At 40.4% G+C, this 17,366-nt stretch overlaps 2 protein-coding genes across 4 annotated transcripts in view; one reads left to right on the top strand and one right to left on the bottom strand.

Annotated features, from left to right (window-relative positions):
* Positions 1–11,367, bottom strand: part of SNAP23 (synaptosome associated protein 23) — a 32,685-nt gene extending 21,318 nt beyond the window's left edge. For both annotated transcript variants that reach the window (XM_045822204.1, XM_045822205.1), the window contains exon 1: positions 11,239–11,367. The gene's annotated coding sequence lies outside the window, so the exon portion shown is untranslated. The remainder of the gene's footprint in view (positions 1–11,238) is intronic.
* Positions 11,368–14,624: 3,257 nt separating this feature from the next.
* Positions 14,625–17,366, top strand: part of ZNF106 (zinc finger protein 106) — a 58,801-nt gene continuing 56,059 nt past the window's right edge. For both annotated transcript variants that reach the window (XM_045823369.1, XM_045823368.1), the window contains exon 1: positions 14,625–14,765. The gene's annotated coding sequence lies outside the window, so the exon portion shown is untranslated. The remainder of the gene's footprint in view (positions 14,766–17,366) is intronic.

The raw sequence follows: 17,366 nt of genomic DNA, 5'->3' as shown, positions 1-17,366 counted from the left end.
GACATCAGGACACAGGCTTCCTAAGACTTCTCTACTCTGGATTCTTAAGGGTGTTGAGCACACGATTATAGTAAATGGGAATAAAAGAGACAAAGCAGAATTGTAAGAGGAAGGACAAAGAGACAAAGAATACTTTGTCTTTATTAGCCTCTACTAAACTGGTCATAAGTGTCAGGCAGGGTACAATCTAGAATTAGCTATATAGCTTTGCTGGCAGTGAGAACATACCAGGTGGAGTTGAGGTAGGATGGTAAGAAGTTAGGAAAATTCCTGGGCAAGTGGAGTAGGGAAACAGAGGCAAGAAAACAAAACGAGGCCAAACAATTTGAACTTACAGCCAGTTAGTGAATAACAAGACCTCATCTTCCGTAACCAAGGACACTTAAGAGCAAATGGTTTATACATCTCCTTTCTAACCAGAGAATATATATCTTAAATCAACTTAGTCAGGGAAAACAGATACAGAGACCCAATTAGTGCCATTTATGCCAGGTAAACCTGAGGACAGATGAAGTCAGAAGAACAAATAACAAAAAAACCATCAGAGCCAGACAGACCCAAGATAAAAGTAAAATAGACCAAACAATAATCCCTAAATCCCCTATATGCTCATTTGGAAAGCTGATGAATATTCTGCTAAAACCCTCAAAACAAAGGATATCAGCGTGGGCCCTCCCCAGAGTTTGCCCTGCCCATACCCCTCTTCTTGGGCATAAACATTTTACTTCCTCTTAAACTCTAAGGGTAGCCACAAGACTTGCAACCAGGAAGGCAGTGGGTGGCAGCAGCTCCTCCCAGGCTTATCCCCTGATCTCCCAGGCCCCCTTTCTCTTACTTCCCCACGAGCTAACAGCTGGTGTGCCTTGGCTGACTTCTTTCTTACAAAGTTCCTAGGGAGCCAAAGCAGAACCACCTAAGCTCTCTGCTGTTGCTTCTTCTGCCCTAAGTCCTCCCTTTGTTTCACTGTTCCCAGTTTTAATAAATGTACTCTCAAAATCACCTGGACTCATGCCGTGAAATCTATCCTACACAAAGTTAAGAATCCACACACTACAGGCCAGCCTGAGGCAGGCCTGCTTTGGGCTGGTCCTTATCGGATAAGAGTCAGACCGGACCTTGGTTCAGCAACCTCAGTACTTCAGTTCTGGCTAAGAAGAATTCAGAGCTAAGACTCAAACTATAAAAGAAAGTTTATTTAGAAAGTTGAGAAGTAGAAGTGAGTAGTAGAAGAAATGGGCTCAGGAAACAAGTTACAGAAGCAAAAGAAGGGGCCCTTGGAGCTTAGGAGAAAGGTAAAAGTAACACAACTGAGGGAAAGAAAGGGGGATGCTCAGTCCTCTGTCCTAAAGGCTTTCAAAAGTGGAGATTTTAGGGATGGTCCTAGGGGGATCCTAATAGAATATTCATCAACTTTCCAAATGTGTCCCTTTAGGATCCGGGTCTCCATATATCGGTTTGCATGGGGTGAGGGTCATTAGTCAGTGCACCTGGTTCTGAGGTCTGTCTTGGAGTTGCTTGTCTGGTTTTGCTGCTTTTCTCGGCCTGGAGTTAAAACACAACTGAGGCCTAGATGTATTTGATACAAGTCAAAACTTCATTGTCCTGCAGGGCTTAATGCTTAAGGGTTATTTCTCTGGCCCTCTCTTTCATTCCCCCTCTAAGGAGCTCTAATACACATGACCAGTAACATGCCTAGGAAGAAAAGGTCAGGGGAGGGTCTGAGCCACATGACTAGGGATATGAAAAGTAAGGCGGTCTAAACTGCATGACACATGACCAGTGAAATGCCAGGGGAGAAAAGGTCACCCTGGGGGGCCAGGTCCTTGTTTTCCCAGTTTTGCCTGTTGCTAGGCATCTGGGGCTTTCCACCCTGGTGACCTTCTGTGCCCAGCCCTCCTTGTTCTGCTCATGTCTGCCTGACTGCCTACCACAGCTCAACTCTCATTTATTATTATCTCCAGTAGTTCTGCTCATGCAGTCAGGAAAGGGCTATCCAGAATGTTGGGAGTAAAGAGAATTAGGGGAATGAGAGGGGGAGGAAAACAAAGTATCACTTGACAGGAAGATCCTATTAAACTCACTTTTCTCAGATACAAACTGATAGATTAAATATGTGTCATTTTCCAGTGCTCTGGGGACTTAATATACTATGCTAATCGTGTGCCTTTGAGAAGAAAATAATTTTCCTCGGAGCTTTTGTACCTTATCTCCTTTATTATGGTCCATTTGGGCTTACCAGAAGATTCCTAATATATTCTTAACTTCTTTTCTATTTTAAAACTTGCGGGGAGTGAAGAGGAAGAAATGTTCATTGAATACCTAGTTTATGTCATACACCCTACTAAATATTTATATAGCACATCATTATCTCTATTTTATAGATGGGAAACTAAGGCTCAGTTTAAGTAATTTTCCCAGAGTGACTGAGGTAGTAAAGAGCAGACTCAATATTCAAGTTTGAATCCATTCTGACACCAAGGATAGCTCATGGTCTTGTAAAGTTTTCCTGTTGGATGCACCTACCCTTAGCAAATATAAGATGATGTAAGAAGTGCTGAGCCCCAGCTGGGTGGTTCAGTTGGTTGTAGTATTGTCCTATACACCAAAAAGGTTGCGAGTTCGATTCCCAGGCAGAGCACATATATAGGTTATGGGTTCGATCCCTAGTCGGGCATGTATGGGAGACAATCAATCAACGTTTCTCTCTTGCATTGAGATTTCTCCTCTCTCCCCCTTCCTCTCTCTCTCTAAAAAGCAATAAACATGTCCTCGGGTGAAGATTTAAAAAAAAGTAGGAAGTACTGAATATCAGAAAATAGGCTAAGCATCTTTCCTGATGCTTTCTTAATAAAACTGTGAGATGGAAGGAGACTTGATGGGGGGTGGTGAACACACAATACAATATACATATGATGTATTACAGAATTGTATACCTGAAACCTATATAATTTTATTAACCAATATCACCCCAATAAACTCAACAACAACAAAACAATAAAACCATGAAATCTGATCTCTTCCAGATGCAAAGGCAGTTAAATGGAGAACTGGAAAGACCAGAGTAATCAGTTTTCAGCTGTTTTATAATAATTTAGACCTGAGATTATCTACATTAATTTAGAAAATGAAAATATTATTGGAGAGAAGGAATATGAAGAAAAAAGACTTTAGAAATGAAATGAAAAAAGGACTTAGAACTTAAAATATGTAGGTATGAATGATTGATTGATTGATTGAAGAGGATGGACCCAATACATGACTTCCACTTGTCACTCCTTTTTTTTAAATAAAGATTTTTATTTATTTATTTTTAGAGGGGGAAAGGAGGGAGGAAGAGAGAGAGAGAAACATCAGTGTATGATTGCCTCTCCCTTGCCCCTAAATGGGGACGTGGCCCACAACCTAGGCATGTACCCTGACTGGGAATCAAACCAGTGACCTTTGGTTTGCAGGCCAGAACTCAATCCACTGAGCTACACCAGCCAGAGCAAAATATGTATACTTTCAAAACTAAAGGCCAAAAAAATAGCCTTTACCCCATCTTAAATGAGATGAAATAAAAACATTTTAAAAAATTTTACAGATGATATTTATTTGCCTTACATAATAATGTATTTTCTAAAGTTTCTATAAGAAGTGTTGAGAACCACCCGGCCTGGTTTCAGAAGCTGTAACCCCCGCAAGGCTAAGGCTGAGTGGGTGACCTTTGGACCGTAAGCCACTAAAGAGACAAAGCTTATTTCCCTGGCAGGAGCACTGCTTCTGCTCCTTTTACTTTATCCACAACTGGCCCCCAATGCTTGGTTGGTTAGCCAATGATGGGTAAGATTCCCCAGAGGGGGGATCGACCTAAGACAGGCACAACCACATGGGAGGCCCCCAAGGAAGGACTTGGGGGGCTACAGCAAAAGGGGGTGATAGACCTTCACCCCTCGGCTTTGACAAAGCCTGAGTTCTCATCCTGTCTGTGAGAAGTCTCCTAATCTCTTGGCTGCCTTACTTCCCCTGCCTGACTTAAGCCTGAAACAATGACAGAGGGTGGTACAGCCCTGTGCTGGAAAGGACGGTTCCCTGGGCAATCAGGCCTAAGAAAGAATATGTAAAATCCTGTGAAATCTGCTTTGTTTAGATGCTCTCAATTAAATGATAAGGGTCCAAGCAAGAAGTAAGCTTGTTCCTCCAAGTTTTATAGCTCTTTACCTATCTGACCTTGACTCAAAATAGGCCCTCAGGGTTCTTTATTATCTATTGTTTGATCCTTACTGCCTGGCAATGATTAATGAGATTTACCTGTATTCTTGTGCAAACGAACCCAATAAAAGCCCATTGAGGAAAAGGCTTTTGGCCCTTCTCCTTTGAGAGATCGGCCACCTTTTCTCCCCAAACAGATCCTGTCTTGGTAGAGTTATTCTCCTCAGTGGCGGCCGGGGCAGTCCTGCATGCAGAGCCCCCCCACAAAAAAAGAACTTTATTACCTTTAACATTAGAAAAGTTATAACATACACTGGTTTTGTAAACAGGTTTCAGAATACTCTTCAAGAGCAGCAAAAGTTATGCAATAACTACAAACCTTTGATTGATCATGAAAAATAGCCAGGAGTGCCAGTCAAAAAAATTTTTTCTGTTTAGACAAAAGAAAATTTGGACTCTTTTCCCTTTTAAAAATATGAAAAGGTATGTTTTCAGAATTCCAAGAAGTTGTTGTAAACACAGATTGTACTTGGATCTTTAAAAAAAATTTTATTGATTGATTTTAGAGAGAGGAATGGAGGAAGGGGGAGGAGAGAAACATTTATTTGTTGTTTCACTTATTGATGCATTCATTGGTTGACTTTTATAAGTGCCCTAATAAGCGAGGATGGAACCAGCAACCCAGGCATATTGGAATACACTCTAACCAACTGAGCCACCTGGCCAAGGCTGTACTTGGATCTTAAAAGTTATCTTCCTGGAGAAGAAAGGAGATGAAAAATTCTAAAATCTCCAAATGATACAATTAATATTGATATAAATATTATTTTTCCAGCCTCCAGGATGTCTGTGGGTATTTCAATTCTAACTCTCATAAAGTTTTCTTGACCATTATTTAATAAAATGCTAATTTTAAAAACAAAATGCTAATTTTAAAAAAACTTTCAAATGATAATGCAATATATAGAAGAAAATTTTAAATATTCCCACTCTGGCCATTTCCCACTTGGTAATCTACATGAAAATCACTAATATAGACAAAAATGTTAGTCCCAGTATTATTTATAATGTTAAAAATATTGATGTGATCTAAATAACCAATGATAGGTGATTTGACTAATTTACCATATATATGACAATGTTATTCAGCCAGTAAAATTTAGTTTTGAAGATTTTATATTCTTCCATATTTAATTTTAACCAAATGAGAAAAAATAGTTCCACAATAGCAATAAATAGCACTTCCCCTGCCCTCCTTCCTGTCCCAAACCAATTCCTGCTCCCAGGACCCCAGAGGCAAATTTTTCAATAGTACTAGTTGTTATGGTGTTCAACCCAACATTTTTAAATCATATACTTATAGCATTTCTATCTTGATATTTTTAATTATGGATATCATCCACTGACTTTCTACAATAAGGTGTTTAGTTCTTATATCTCCCAACCTACTAGTTTTTATTTTTCCTGACTAGATGGATAATTAAATTATTGGTGGGAAATCAGAAGTTCTGAAGCAGTGAAGGCATCTGTTTAACGGTGGCTATCCCAGTCAAATGTAGATGGCCATAAAATCCTTCCCTCCAAGAATGTTTTATTAATCCCAAAGCAACAGGATTCCATGGAACACCATTTAGAAAATACTAGTCTACAGAAATTTCTACTTAATTAACCAATCAATTATCTGGGAACAATGTCTCTATTTAATTCTCACCTCAGAGAATTGTCTCTGAAGAGAAATAAACCTTAGAGATCACCTAGCTCAACTTCTGTATGCTAAGAGAATAAAATGCAACTCCTCTGGCTTTTTCTGTAATACACAATCCTCACTGGTTGTGGGAAAGGGTGGGGGTTGGGGGCCTTCTTCGAACAGACTTGAATGATAGCTGAGGAATAGAAAGCAGTTATTTGCAGAGGCCTGTTGTCTTAGGAAGGCGAGCCACACCAGAGCCCAAAAGAAGAGGAAAACTGCGGTACAGGCTGTTGGAAGAGAATGTGGTGAAAACTACCATCTAGCTAAAATGATCTCCCTGAGAGAGAGGTGAAACGTCATTTACACTGCCAGAGGAGGAGCAATGAGGAGTCAGTACCTGCCCAGTCTGTAGGCTTGGCAGAAAGAAACCCTACTCTTAGACTATATATCCCTCTTAATTCATTCCAAACATTTTTCATGCACCTACTATCAAGTAAGGAAACATATTCTGATGTCAAGAAAACTACCCTTATTTCTTTTGAAATGTGTATTTTATGATACATTGTAATGTATCATAAATCTCAATTTGTACTCATTTAGGATACAAAAAACAAAGCACTGTTCCAATGCATCCAAATATATAGTTTTTCTTTTTCTTTTTTTTTTTTTCAGTTTTCTAGTTGTTTTATGAACATAATTCTACCTTCTCTACCAGGCTGGTCTTCTTAGTCTAAGGCTAAGGCCATGTGAACTACTGTCAAGATCTAGTTGGGTTGAGTATGATTTCAGTTATCAATTTTCCTGTGACTAAGTTTGCTACTTCTGGATAAGGTGAGATAATTTAAAAAATAGTGTTGAGTGACCTTCATATAGTGGTTAATAACATAGACTCTGACAGACCTCAAATTCATCCCAGCTCTGACACCCAGGTAATTTACTTAACCTATTCAAGTCTCAGTTTCCTCATTCATTAGGTTAACAGTTCTCCCTCCCAGGGTTGTTTCAGACATAAAATTAGTTAATATATAAAGTGCTTAGTACAGTGCCTAGCACAGAGTAAAGACTTATGAAAGGACAGTTATAATGATCATGAAATGACCATTATTAAGGAACTGAGCATTTGTACTCATGTTATTTGTTATGTTCGTTATCGGCAGTGTCTAACTCCTGGTATCAGAATGTTTGAGAAGCTAATCAGAAAGCTTCTAGGTAAACTTAGAATCAGAGCCAAAATATCTGGATGAATATTTTGTTCAGGCAGGTGAAGCCTTGCCAATCATGCCTACCTCACCTTTGCCTCTCATGCCGTGAGTTATGAGGTACCATTCTAAGCACCCAATGACATACAAGTATATGCACAATACACCTAAGCAGCTCTTTTCTGAAGACTCTAGAGATAAGTAATGAGAATGAATGGATGGAATGGAAGAAAGAATTATAGAAAACAAAGCAGAAATTCAGATATAGACCATTACTTATTGGGTAAAAGAATTTAGTTTCTTTTTAGAAATATATTTTTGCTCTTAGATTCACATATAAGGAAGAAAGTAAGGAAGGAAAGGAGGAAGGAAAAAGGGAAATATCCACATACATACGCAAAAAGTACAGGGGCACAGAATTCCAAAATATTCTAAATACTCTAGGTCAGGCCAAAAAGAATCCATGCTCTGGTTAGGAAATTTAATTTTTCCTGAAGGCACTTCAATAAGAGTCCTGTTTATGTTAAGGTTAGTTTCCTCCTTTTACTTCCTCTTTCAAGTTTTCTTTCAACTTCCTTCTGCAGGAACAACTTTATCTATTCTTGTGTCAAGGCCCCCCAGACAATGCAAATGTAACTACACCACTAAACCATATCTATTAAACATCTTGGTTTCAAAAAGCACTGAAGCACATGATTCAAGCACATGAGTAAGAAAGTACCACCAAAAGTCATGAAACAAAAAGACCAAAATTACACTTCAGTTTTACAGAAGCACCTATTATAACTTAAAAACTAGGTGATGACCAACACCTAGTTTTCAAGTTCTGCTTAACCTTGCAACTTCCACAATTTTACTCTAAGCGAAGAGAGTATAATCCTGAGAAGGCAGATCTAGATGTGATTATAATCAACTAAGCAATTACACTGACCCTGTCTAAAAGAAAGACTATGAGAACAGAAAAAGGATGTGCTGTATAAAAAATAAGGAGGTTCCAGAATGCAGCATTCCTTTTCCAGGGAAGAGAGGCACACTCTGGCAGACTAAGTATGATATCTGCCCAGGAGACACCATGTGTGAAGTGGAGATCACTGGCAAGGCTTCACCTTGCCAGAATAAAACACTCACCCACACCACTGAAAACTAGAAGCTTTCTGGTTAGGCTCTCAAATATTCTGATACCAGCAGTAAGATGCCACAGACAGAAAGCATAAGTACTCAGGTCCCTGGAAAAGGATATCCCCCCCACAGATTTAAAGAGTGGCATTTTTGTTTATATAAAAGGCAATACTGTGTAGTAGTTAAGTGCCCAATATTTGGATGCATAATGGTTTCAAATCCTCACTGTTTCTTAAATTCTCTGTGATTCAGTTTTCTCATTAAATGAGAATATAATGCTTCAAATGTTGTTCATGAAAAGCATTTGGCTGTCACAATGTCACATAGTGCTCAATAAAGCTATTATAATTTTTCATAATAATTATTATTTCAAAGTGAAAAACCAAGCATGATCAACTCTAAAAAAAATGTGATTTTAGACTATCAAAGAAGTACCACAATGTAAGGCCTCAATAGTCATACAAGAACTTAATGCACATACAAGTGGGGCATGATGGCTTTAAAAGGCAGGCAAAAGCCAGATTATAAAAGGGTTTTGTATTCTATACTAAGTTTGGATTTGATTTTATAAGCATCAAAGAGCCATCTAAAGGTAATCTCAACTGTAAAAACATTGTTAAAATAATTTTAAAACAAACTAAATCCAAGTTATAGAACTCACAAAATCAATAAGATGAGGGAGTTCCAGAAAAATATAGTGATCAGTGGATTTAAATATTTTAGTAGCAACACAACCTAAATTAAAATCAAAACCAAAATATCAGTGAATTTAAATGAGTGCACCACCTCCAACCTTAAAATTACACAGTACATGCTGTTTCCTGGCTTCACAACCCTCTTCCTCCAATTGTTGGAGGCACTGGATCCATCTGTTTCAAGCCACTACCCACCACAACAAAGAAAATACCACTCGTTGTCATCTCCTATCAGTCTACAGACCTGGAAACAAAATTATGGCACTGGAGTAAAAAAGTTCAGTACTCCTGGACTCAAACAACATCATGCGTTATAAACACTAACTTACACACATACATAACGTGGAGTACAAACACAGCTAAAAAATAGGTTTCCAGAATGTTTGTTTAAGACATAGGAACCACAGGAGGAAAAGAAATTGCCTTAATCAAAAGAAAACAACAACAAAAAGGCAGCTGATTTCACAAAAATCTCAAAGAGTAAATATCCTTTTCTCCTTTTGCTATTCCAATCTGTTTTCATCTGGTGAAACCAAATAGGCTGCCAGAACTGTGTCTATTTTAATCTATTAAAAGTGAATAGATTAGACCCCAAAGCAGTCTTTTCCAAAGTGCAGAGCAAGAACAGGCTATGGTTTTGTTGTCACATACGCTAAAGTTGTGTATTTAATATTCACGTATTTACTAGAAAAGGTATAAAATAAATCTAATCTGTGATTTCACAGGTTATCACTCTGAAAGATAATTTTTTTCGAAGTCCATTAAAATATGAAGTGAAATAATAACAGATACTCTTCTAAAAGACATTTTATGATGATGCTATGTGGTTCGTGATAAATCAAGTACTGACAGCTGTCCCATGAGGAACAGGGCCTGTTTTCTCCGTTCATTTGTTTTCTTTCTTCCTTCTTGGTTCAATGTTGTGTTTTGAATGGTTAGAAAATATATGACCTTTACTTGAGTGAGCCTGTTACTAAGTTCAGGCTCATTTAGAGTGAAATCAACAAACACTTAAGATGCATATAGAAATTCTATTGCTTATAGGAAAGAGTGTACTATAGTTAAGAAAACAATGGCACAATGTTATCCCTATTCTGAAACTAAGATAACAGCAATTTTCTAGTGCATATCCACATACAAGCACCTAAAATAAAGAACATCCTAGAAACACTGATAAATATTCTTTTATTTACTTTCACATGATCCATCAAATGGGCATGGTAATATGAAAAGAGGTGTTTCTTCCCATATTTGTAATATTTACATAAATGTGTTCTTTTTCCATTATCTCTTACCAAAAGAATGAATGACAAGTGATCACTGGATTGAAGCTTAGGCATCAATTTTGCTGGTGACTAATTCAAATTCCATTAATTTGAATTCCATTAATTCAAAAAAATTTTAGTATGAGGTATCTGAAGATTAAATTTCAAAGTATTCTACCTAATAATGTCTCATGAACTTCAAATATGGTTATCCGGGCTGAGCAAGAACTTAGGAGAACCACTTCCATCTGGCTACTTCTGCAGAATTTTACTGGAATACCTGAAAACCAGTCTTAAGGGCACCAGGACAGATGAAGGAATTAATAGCCTTCTTAATTCTCGAAATACCTGCTAGTAAGAAGCTACATTATTTTCACAAGTTTGAGGGAACACTGTCAGAAGCTGCCAGTATCCAAACTCTCCTCTCCCAATCGCTCCCCCCCCCACAAAAGACATGACAAGTATTAAAGTAATATTCCCTTCTCATCTTCTTTTCCCAACTTGAGTGTCTTTCGATTTCCTCTACCCTCACCCTTCCCTTCCTGACACTGTGGTGACTAATGACAATAAGAAGGGCGAAGTGAAAACAGTACTTTCCAGTATTTCGCCAGTCCTCCACTACTCCATCCCTAATTAAGAAATTCGGTTTACCGATCCTTTTTTCCGTACGTCTGGGGTAAACAGGCGAGGTAAGAATGGCTTTTCCGAGAGAGCATGGAATCTTTAATGCCACGAAACTCAAGAGACCTTCTTCAAACAACCAGTACAGAGTTTTCTGATCACTGTACTCACGGGAATGGTTGGTGAAGGAGTGGGAGCTTACATAGCTTGGTTCAAGGAAGGGGTCAAAGAACCACCATCCCGCCACCTTCCTACGCCAGCCAGCCCCTTGACAGTCTGTCTCTTAGCGCCTCGCATCCTCGTTCCGGGCCCGACCTGCCCAGTCCGGGTCAGAAAGTCTCCTCTTTCCTTAAAGCCCGACACTGCCAACTTTTCAACCATCACGGTATACTTCTTCTTGGGACACGATCTCAATTTTCACTCAGTCAGGTCCCTCAGCCCCACTCCTGGAGACTCACCAAGCAATTCCGGTCACTCCTCTCCAGCCACAGAAGCTCGGGAACTACCAGACTCAGATCTGCGCCCTTCCTGCGCCTGCGCGCGTCAGAGTCGCGCGCAGGCGCAATTTCTTGGCGCCGCGGGCGTGGACACACCCCTGCAGCTGTAGCCAATCACGATGCTGGGGGTTTAAATATCCCTGCCACGCTGGCGGAGAGCCTGGGGACTCACCCGTAACGGGACAGTTGGACTTCTGCCGGAAGGTGGGAAGTGTTAGTGCAGCAAACGTTTAGTGAGGGCAAACCGTGTACCAGGCACTGTGCGAGATGAACGCTGCGGAAAGAAGGCGAATGGAATGCCTCCCCTGCCCTCCGGGGTCTTTCGATCTATCTAGACTGGAGATGTATACAAACTACAGTGGATGGAATATAGTGTGTGGCATATAGAAAATCCGGGACACCGTTGACACACAATGAACAAAGCACCTTACTTTGAAGGGTGTCTGGAAGGGTTCCCAGAGGAAGTGACTTTTGAATCATGAAGGATAGAGTTCCTCAGGAAGTTGAGGAGGGAGGAAGACAGACTTTTGCGGACTGTTCATTGGGAACAGCTTGTGCCAAGAAAAACATAGAGACTTCTGGAAATTCTTTGTAGTTCATCCTGGTTAGAGGCTTAGAGCTCATCATATATCTCTGGGTGAAGAGGGGAATACATTTTTAAAAGTTGGCTATGGCTATTTCGCTGGTCGGTGTGGCTCAATTGGTGGCGTCCTCCTGGTTAGGGCACATACATACTTAGGTGGCAGGTTCTATCCCAGTCAGGGTGCGTAGTGAGGTAACCAACCAATGTTTCTCTCTCACCTTGACGTTTCTCTCTCACATCTCTCTCTCCCTTCCTCTCTCTAAAAACAATGAAAAAATGTCCTCAGGTGAGGATTAAAACAAATTTTTTCCCAAGTTGGCCATGGCTAGATCTAGGAAGGTCTTGCATGTTTGGACTAGTGAGCCTGTACTTTATACTATGACCACTGAGAACCATTGAAGGGTTTTAAGCAGGTATAGGAATCCTTCCGAGCACCCCTAAGAATGAAGAACAGTGTTGGGAATTGTGAGAGGAAGAAGGGAGGGAGGGAAGGAGAGAGAGAGGTATTCAAAGGAGTAGTGTATTCCTAAGGGGTCAAGGAAGATGAAGCCTGAGAAATTATCTTTTAAAGGTCATTGGTGATCTTAACGATAGCTGTGTGGTAGAATGATGTGGTGGAACCATGAGGTTGAAAGATAGACTGCAGTAGTTTGAAGTGAGGAGATGCAGAAATGGGGGCAAGTTTGTCCTTGAGAGGAGGTGGGAAAGAGGATGACAAGAGGTCAAAGATTTTTGTTTATGTTTTTTGTTTTTTTTTAGTTTTGGTAGCATTAAAACAGAAAAAACTTAAGTATGATAGGGAAGATACAAGTGAGAAAATATAGCTGAATAAAGAGAGTGACTAGGGGGAGGGGTGGGGGAGGAGGAAGAGGGTATAGGGGGATAGATGGTAATGGAAAAATACAATTAAAAAAGAAGAGAAGTGATAGTCAGTGGTAAAGGATCTTGAAATGATGAGAGTAAAGGCAATCCAAAGCACTGCTGGGAAGAATGTCTTGGAAGACAGATACCTCCTCAATCATATAGGGAGGAAGTATTTGTGTGTAAGTTTGTAGGTTTTGTAACAGGAAGTTAAAGAAGTTCTCATTTGGTGACCTCATTTGGTGTGTTCTCTGTGAAACTGTTGATAGAAAAAAGGTTGGGAGTTTTAAGGGAAGTGGAGAACATTTGGAATATTGTAGAAGGTGATACAGCAAGTTGGTCATAGAAAAATAATAGGACTAGTAAACAGTGTTGAGGACCTGTATACAGTCGGTAAAATGAACTCACTTGTTCTGCTCTCCTGTGTGGCTTTCTCAAGCAGTAATCACTTTTTTGAGGGTGGAATTGGAGAAAATGTATGGTTGAGTTTATTTAGGGTTGCAATGGTTACTGGTATAATGCTATGGTCCTTAACCAGGGACATTTTTGCCTTCTAGGGGCATTTGGCAATGTTTGGAGAAATTTCTGATTGTTGAGATGATGGGGTGGGCGGGTGGGAGAAGATGTAAGGGGGGGTACTAGAAACATCTAGTGCCTGGGAATGCTGCTAAATGTCTTGCAATTCATAACACAGCACTAGAATTATCTCCACATTGTCAGTAGTGCCAAGGTTGAGAAATTGTGATCGAGGATTACCTTGATGTTCACCAACAGCTGACTGTGGTCTTCTATAAGCTTTTCCTTGGATTATGGCCTTGAGTTTGTAAGGCATAGCAGTTCTTCCACTGCGTGTCTTTAAAGGAGAGTAGGTTGAGCAGCATACCCTAGGCCTCAAATGGTTCAAGGACTTGTGATGTCACAAATACAGAATTGGAATAGTTGCTCAATCCTGTAGAAGCAAATCTGGATTTACACATAGCTGGAGGGAGCTGCTTACTTTGAGGCATTGAAGGTCCTGTTAAACATAGATATAATTAGAGGCTCAATAATATAGGAGGAGTAACACTTGACACTATTATCAATCTTAATGTAATTTGGTTTATCTGACTAGTTTTAGTCACTAAAATAGTATTCTGTGGGAATGAATATAAGCTATGTTTAATAAAAAATATAAACAATAGATATTAATAAGAATATAATCACAGGTATTGGTGGATTGTCTACTCACCCAAAACTAGTAACACCCTGAGAAATAAGATAATTTTAATTTTAACTCTGAGGAAACTGAAGTTCCATGAGAACTTGTGAGTTTGTCCAAAGTCACAAATGAATGCCGAGGTCAACATCTGAACTCAGGTCTGTCTGTTCTATAGGTTTTTTAACTTCTGCTAAGCGACAGGAAGTTTTACAAGGAAGGAGTGGTTGGAAATTTAGCTGAAACTGTTGCCACTACCTAATGGGAATGGTGGAGACTTAGGAAAAGAGTAACAGCAAGAGGAAGGCCTAGAGATATTGATAGTAAAGAGAATGAAAAAGTCAGGGAGGCTGATCACAAGAGTGCCCGGTGCAGCGGGCTGTCCCGCAAGCCAGGGTGCCTTTGGGAGTCTTTCATTCTTTTAAAAAAATTTTTGGTAATTTTTATTTAAATTTTTAAATATTGAGTTTTAGACAGAGAAGGGGGGAGAGAGAGATAGAGAGAGAAAGAGAGAGGGGGGAGGGGGAGAGAGGGAGAGAGGGAGAAAGATTTTTTTGAGTAAAACCTTTTCCTTGTGTCCGTTGTTCACTATCGCGTGTTCAAATAAAGCTAGATTATTGAGAAAAGCGCAATGCAAAGGGGCGGGGGGGGGGAGGGAAAGAGCGCGACGATCGCTTTGTGCGCCTGCGCGCTGGCGGGGGCGGGGGCGGTGGCCGCGGCGGCGCCCGGCGGGGAGCGGGAGGGGAGCGGGTCCGGAGCGGGCCGCCGACCCGAAACAGAGGGGGCATCGGGAAGCTCCCTCGCCCAGGCGTCGGCGGCCTGATGGAATAAGAGGGGTCGGCTGTGAGTGTGAGTATCCAGGGTCCGGGCTGCGTTGAGGCGTCTGGGAGCCCAAGGGTCCGGTGGTCTGCCCCTTAGGGAGGTTTAGTGCTGCAGGACGCGGCCGGTCTCTACTCCTGCGGGCTGCGCGCCGGGGCATCATGGTCTTTTCTGGAGCCTGCGCGGGTTTACTGGCCAGAGGTGCCTCTGGCTTCGGGGTACAGATTCTTGGGGGGGCGTTCCTCTCTTGCTCCCCGCCCCGGCAGGAAACGTGGCTGCGGATCCCTGACCTTTAGGGAAGGCCGCTCACCTCCTTAGGCCCCCGGCGCGGCCCGTACTCCATTCACCCAAGTGCTTAAAGGCCTGTGTGTCTGAGGTCAGGGACATCTTTCGACCTCTCCTGACTGACAGCCTCTGTTCTTCCTCCTTCCGTCTTCTCTCCCCCTGTAGCATGCGTCTTAGTAATAGAATTATGGAGCGCTTACTATGTGTCAATTTAATATTTAGTCCGAATCTCGTGCATAATTATGGAGAGAATGCTTTGTATCCTACTATCCCTTCAGTCTGCTTCATTTAATCGTCTTTGAGAGTCAGAATCATATTTTGAAAGTCTGAGATTAAGTCATTTTGGGAAGTTGGAGATACCATGTCTCTTAGCAACTTGGGACTGCCATATTAGTTAAGGGCAAGTTTTTCTGCTACCCAGCAAATGAGTGCGCTGTTCACTATAGTAGTTTATATATAATTAACTCAAGCCAAAATAACTTTTCAGCACTTAGTAAGAGACTAGTACTGTTCTGAACTCCATGGGAAACCTTAAAATTTGTTTTAAGCCCTGTTCTCAACTTCGGTAGTAAATGAAACAATGGAAGATAATATTAGATTCAACTTGGATTTATTTAGTACCTACTACATGTGCCAGATACACTTGGGTCTGTCAACATAACAGAAACGTCCACACCTGTAAGGATTTTTATGAGTTTATTTGGGGCAAACTGACGGCAATTACCAGGAAGCAAAACATCTATGGATTGAGAAAATGCTCAGGAAAAATGGTAGTTTTGCACCTTATTTTATACATTACAATCAAAGGAGACGTAATGGGGTTACATGAAGTGCCCAGTCAGAGCACATGCGTGGGTTGCAGGCCAGTCCCCAGGAGAGGCAACTACATGTTGGTATTTCCCTTTATTCCTACCTTTCCCTCTCTCTAAAAAAAACCAAAACCAAAAAAAACCCACAATGCATTGAAATGCCAGAAAACATTTTTTAAGAAGAAAAATAAAAACTATGAATAATAAATGGCAGTACATACATATCTATCAGCAGTTAATTTAAATAATGAAATTTTGCCATCTGCAACAAGGCTGAACCTAGAGGGTATTGTGTTAACTAAAACAAATAGAGGAAGACAAATGCCCCATGATTTCACTTATATGTGGAATCTAAAAAACAAAATAAACAAGCAAAATGGAAACATACTCCTAGATACGGAGAACATTTTGATGTTGCCAGATTTAAGGGGGTTGGGGGAATGGGTGCAAAGTGTGAAGGAATTAAGAAGTACAAATTGGTAGCCCTGATTTGTGTGTATCAGTAGGTTGGGCAGTGTCCTTGCGACCAAAAGGTTGCTAGTTCAGTTCCTGGTCAGGGCAAATGCCTGGGTGTTTGGCCCCGTCCCTAGTTGGGGACATTGGAGAGATGACCAATTGATGTTTCTCTTCCTCTCTTTCTTCCTCCCATGCCCTCTCTTTAAAAAATTAAAAAAAAATCTTTTTTAAAAGTATATATTATTGATTATGCTATTACAGTTGTCCCATTTTTCTCTTCCCTTTATTCCCCCTGTACCCTGTACCCCACTCCCTCCAGCATTCCTGCCTCTTAGTTCATGTTCATGGATCATGGATATAAGTTCTTTGGCTTCTCCATTTTCTATACTATTCTTACCTGCCCCTGTCTATTCTGTATGTACCATTTATGCTTCTTATTCCCTGTACCTTTTCTCCCATTCTTCCCATGTCTCCTCCCTGCTGATAACCCTCCATGTGATTTTCATTTCTGTGATATTGTTCCTGTTCTACTTGTTTGCTTAGTTTCTTTTTGTTTTCGTATTTTTTTTAAATTCAGTTGTTGATAGTTGTGACTTTGTTGTCACTTTACTGTTCATAGTTTTGATCATCTTTTTTTTAGATAAGTCCCTCTAACATTTCATATAATAAAGGTTGGGTGAGGATGAACTCCTTTAACTTGACCTTATCTGGGAAGCACTTTATCTGACCTTCCATTCTAAATGATAGCTTTGCTGGATAGAGTAATCTTGGATGTAGGTCCTTGCCTTTCATGACTTCGAATACTTCTTTCCAGCCCCTTCTTGCCTGTAAGGTTTGTTTTGAGAAATCAACTGATAGTCTTATGGGAACTCCTTTGTAGGTAACTGTCTCTTTTTCTCTTGCTGCTTTTAAGATCCTCTCTTATGTTTAACCTTGGGTAATTTAATTAAGATGTGTCTTGGTGTGTTCCTCCTTGGATCCAACTTCTTTGGGACTCTCTGAGCTTCCTGGATCCGCATGTCTAGTTCCTTTGCCATATTGGGGAAGTTCTCCATTATTTTTTCAAATAAGCTTTCAATTT

The sequence above is a fragment of the Phyllostomus hastatus genome, unplaced genomic scaffold (genome assembly GCF_019186645.2).
Source record: "Phyllostomus hastatus isolate PE091 unplaced genomic scaffold, TTU_PhHast_1.1 phas_scaffold_501, whole genome shotgun sequence".
Lineage (NCBI taxonomy): Eukaryota > Metazoa > Chordata > Mammalia > Chiroptera > Phyllostomidae > Phyllostomus > Phyllostomus hastatus.
This window is presented reverse-complemented; position numbering and strand designations above follow the sequence as displayed.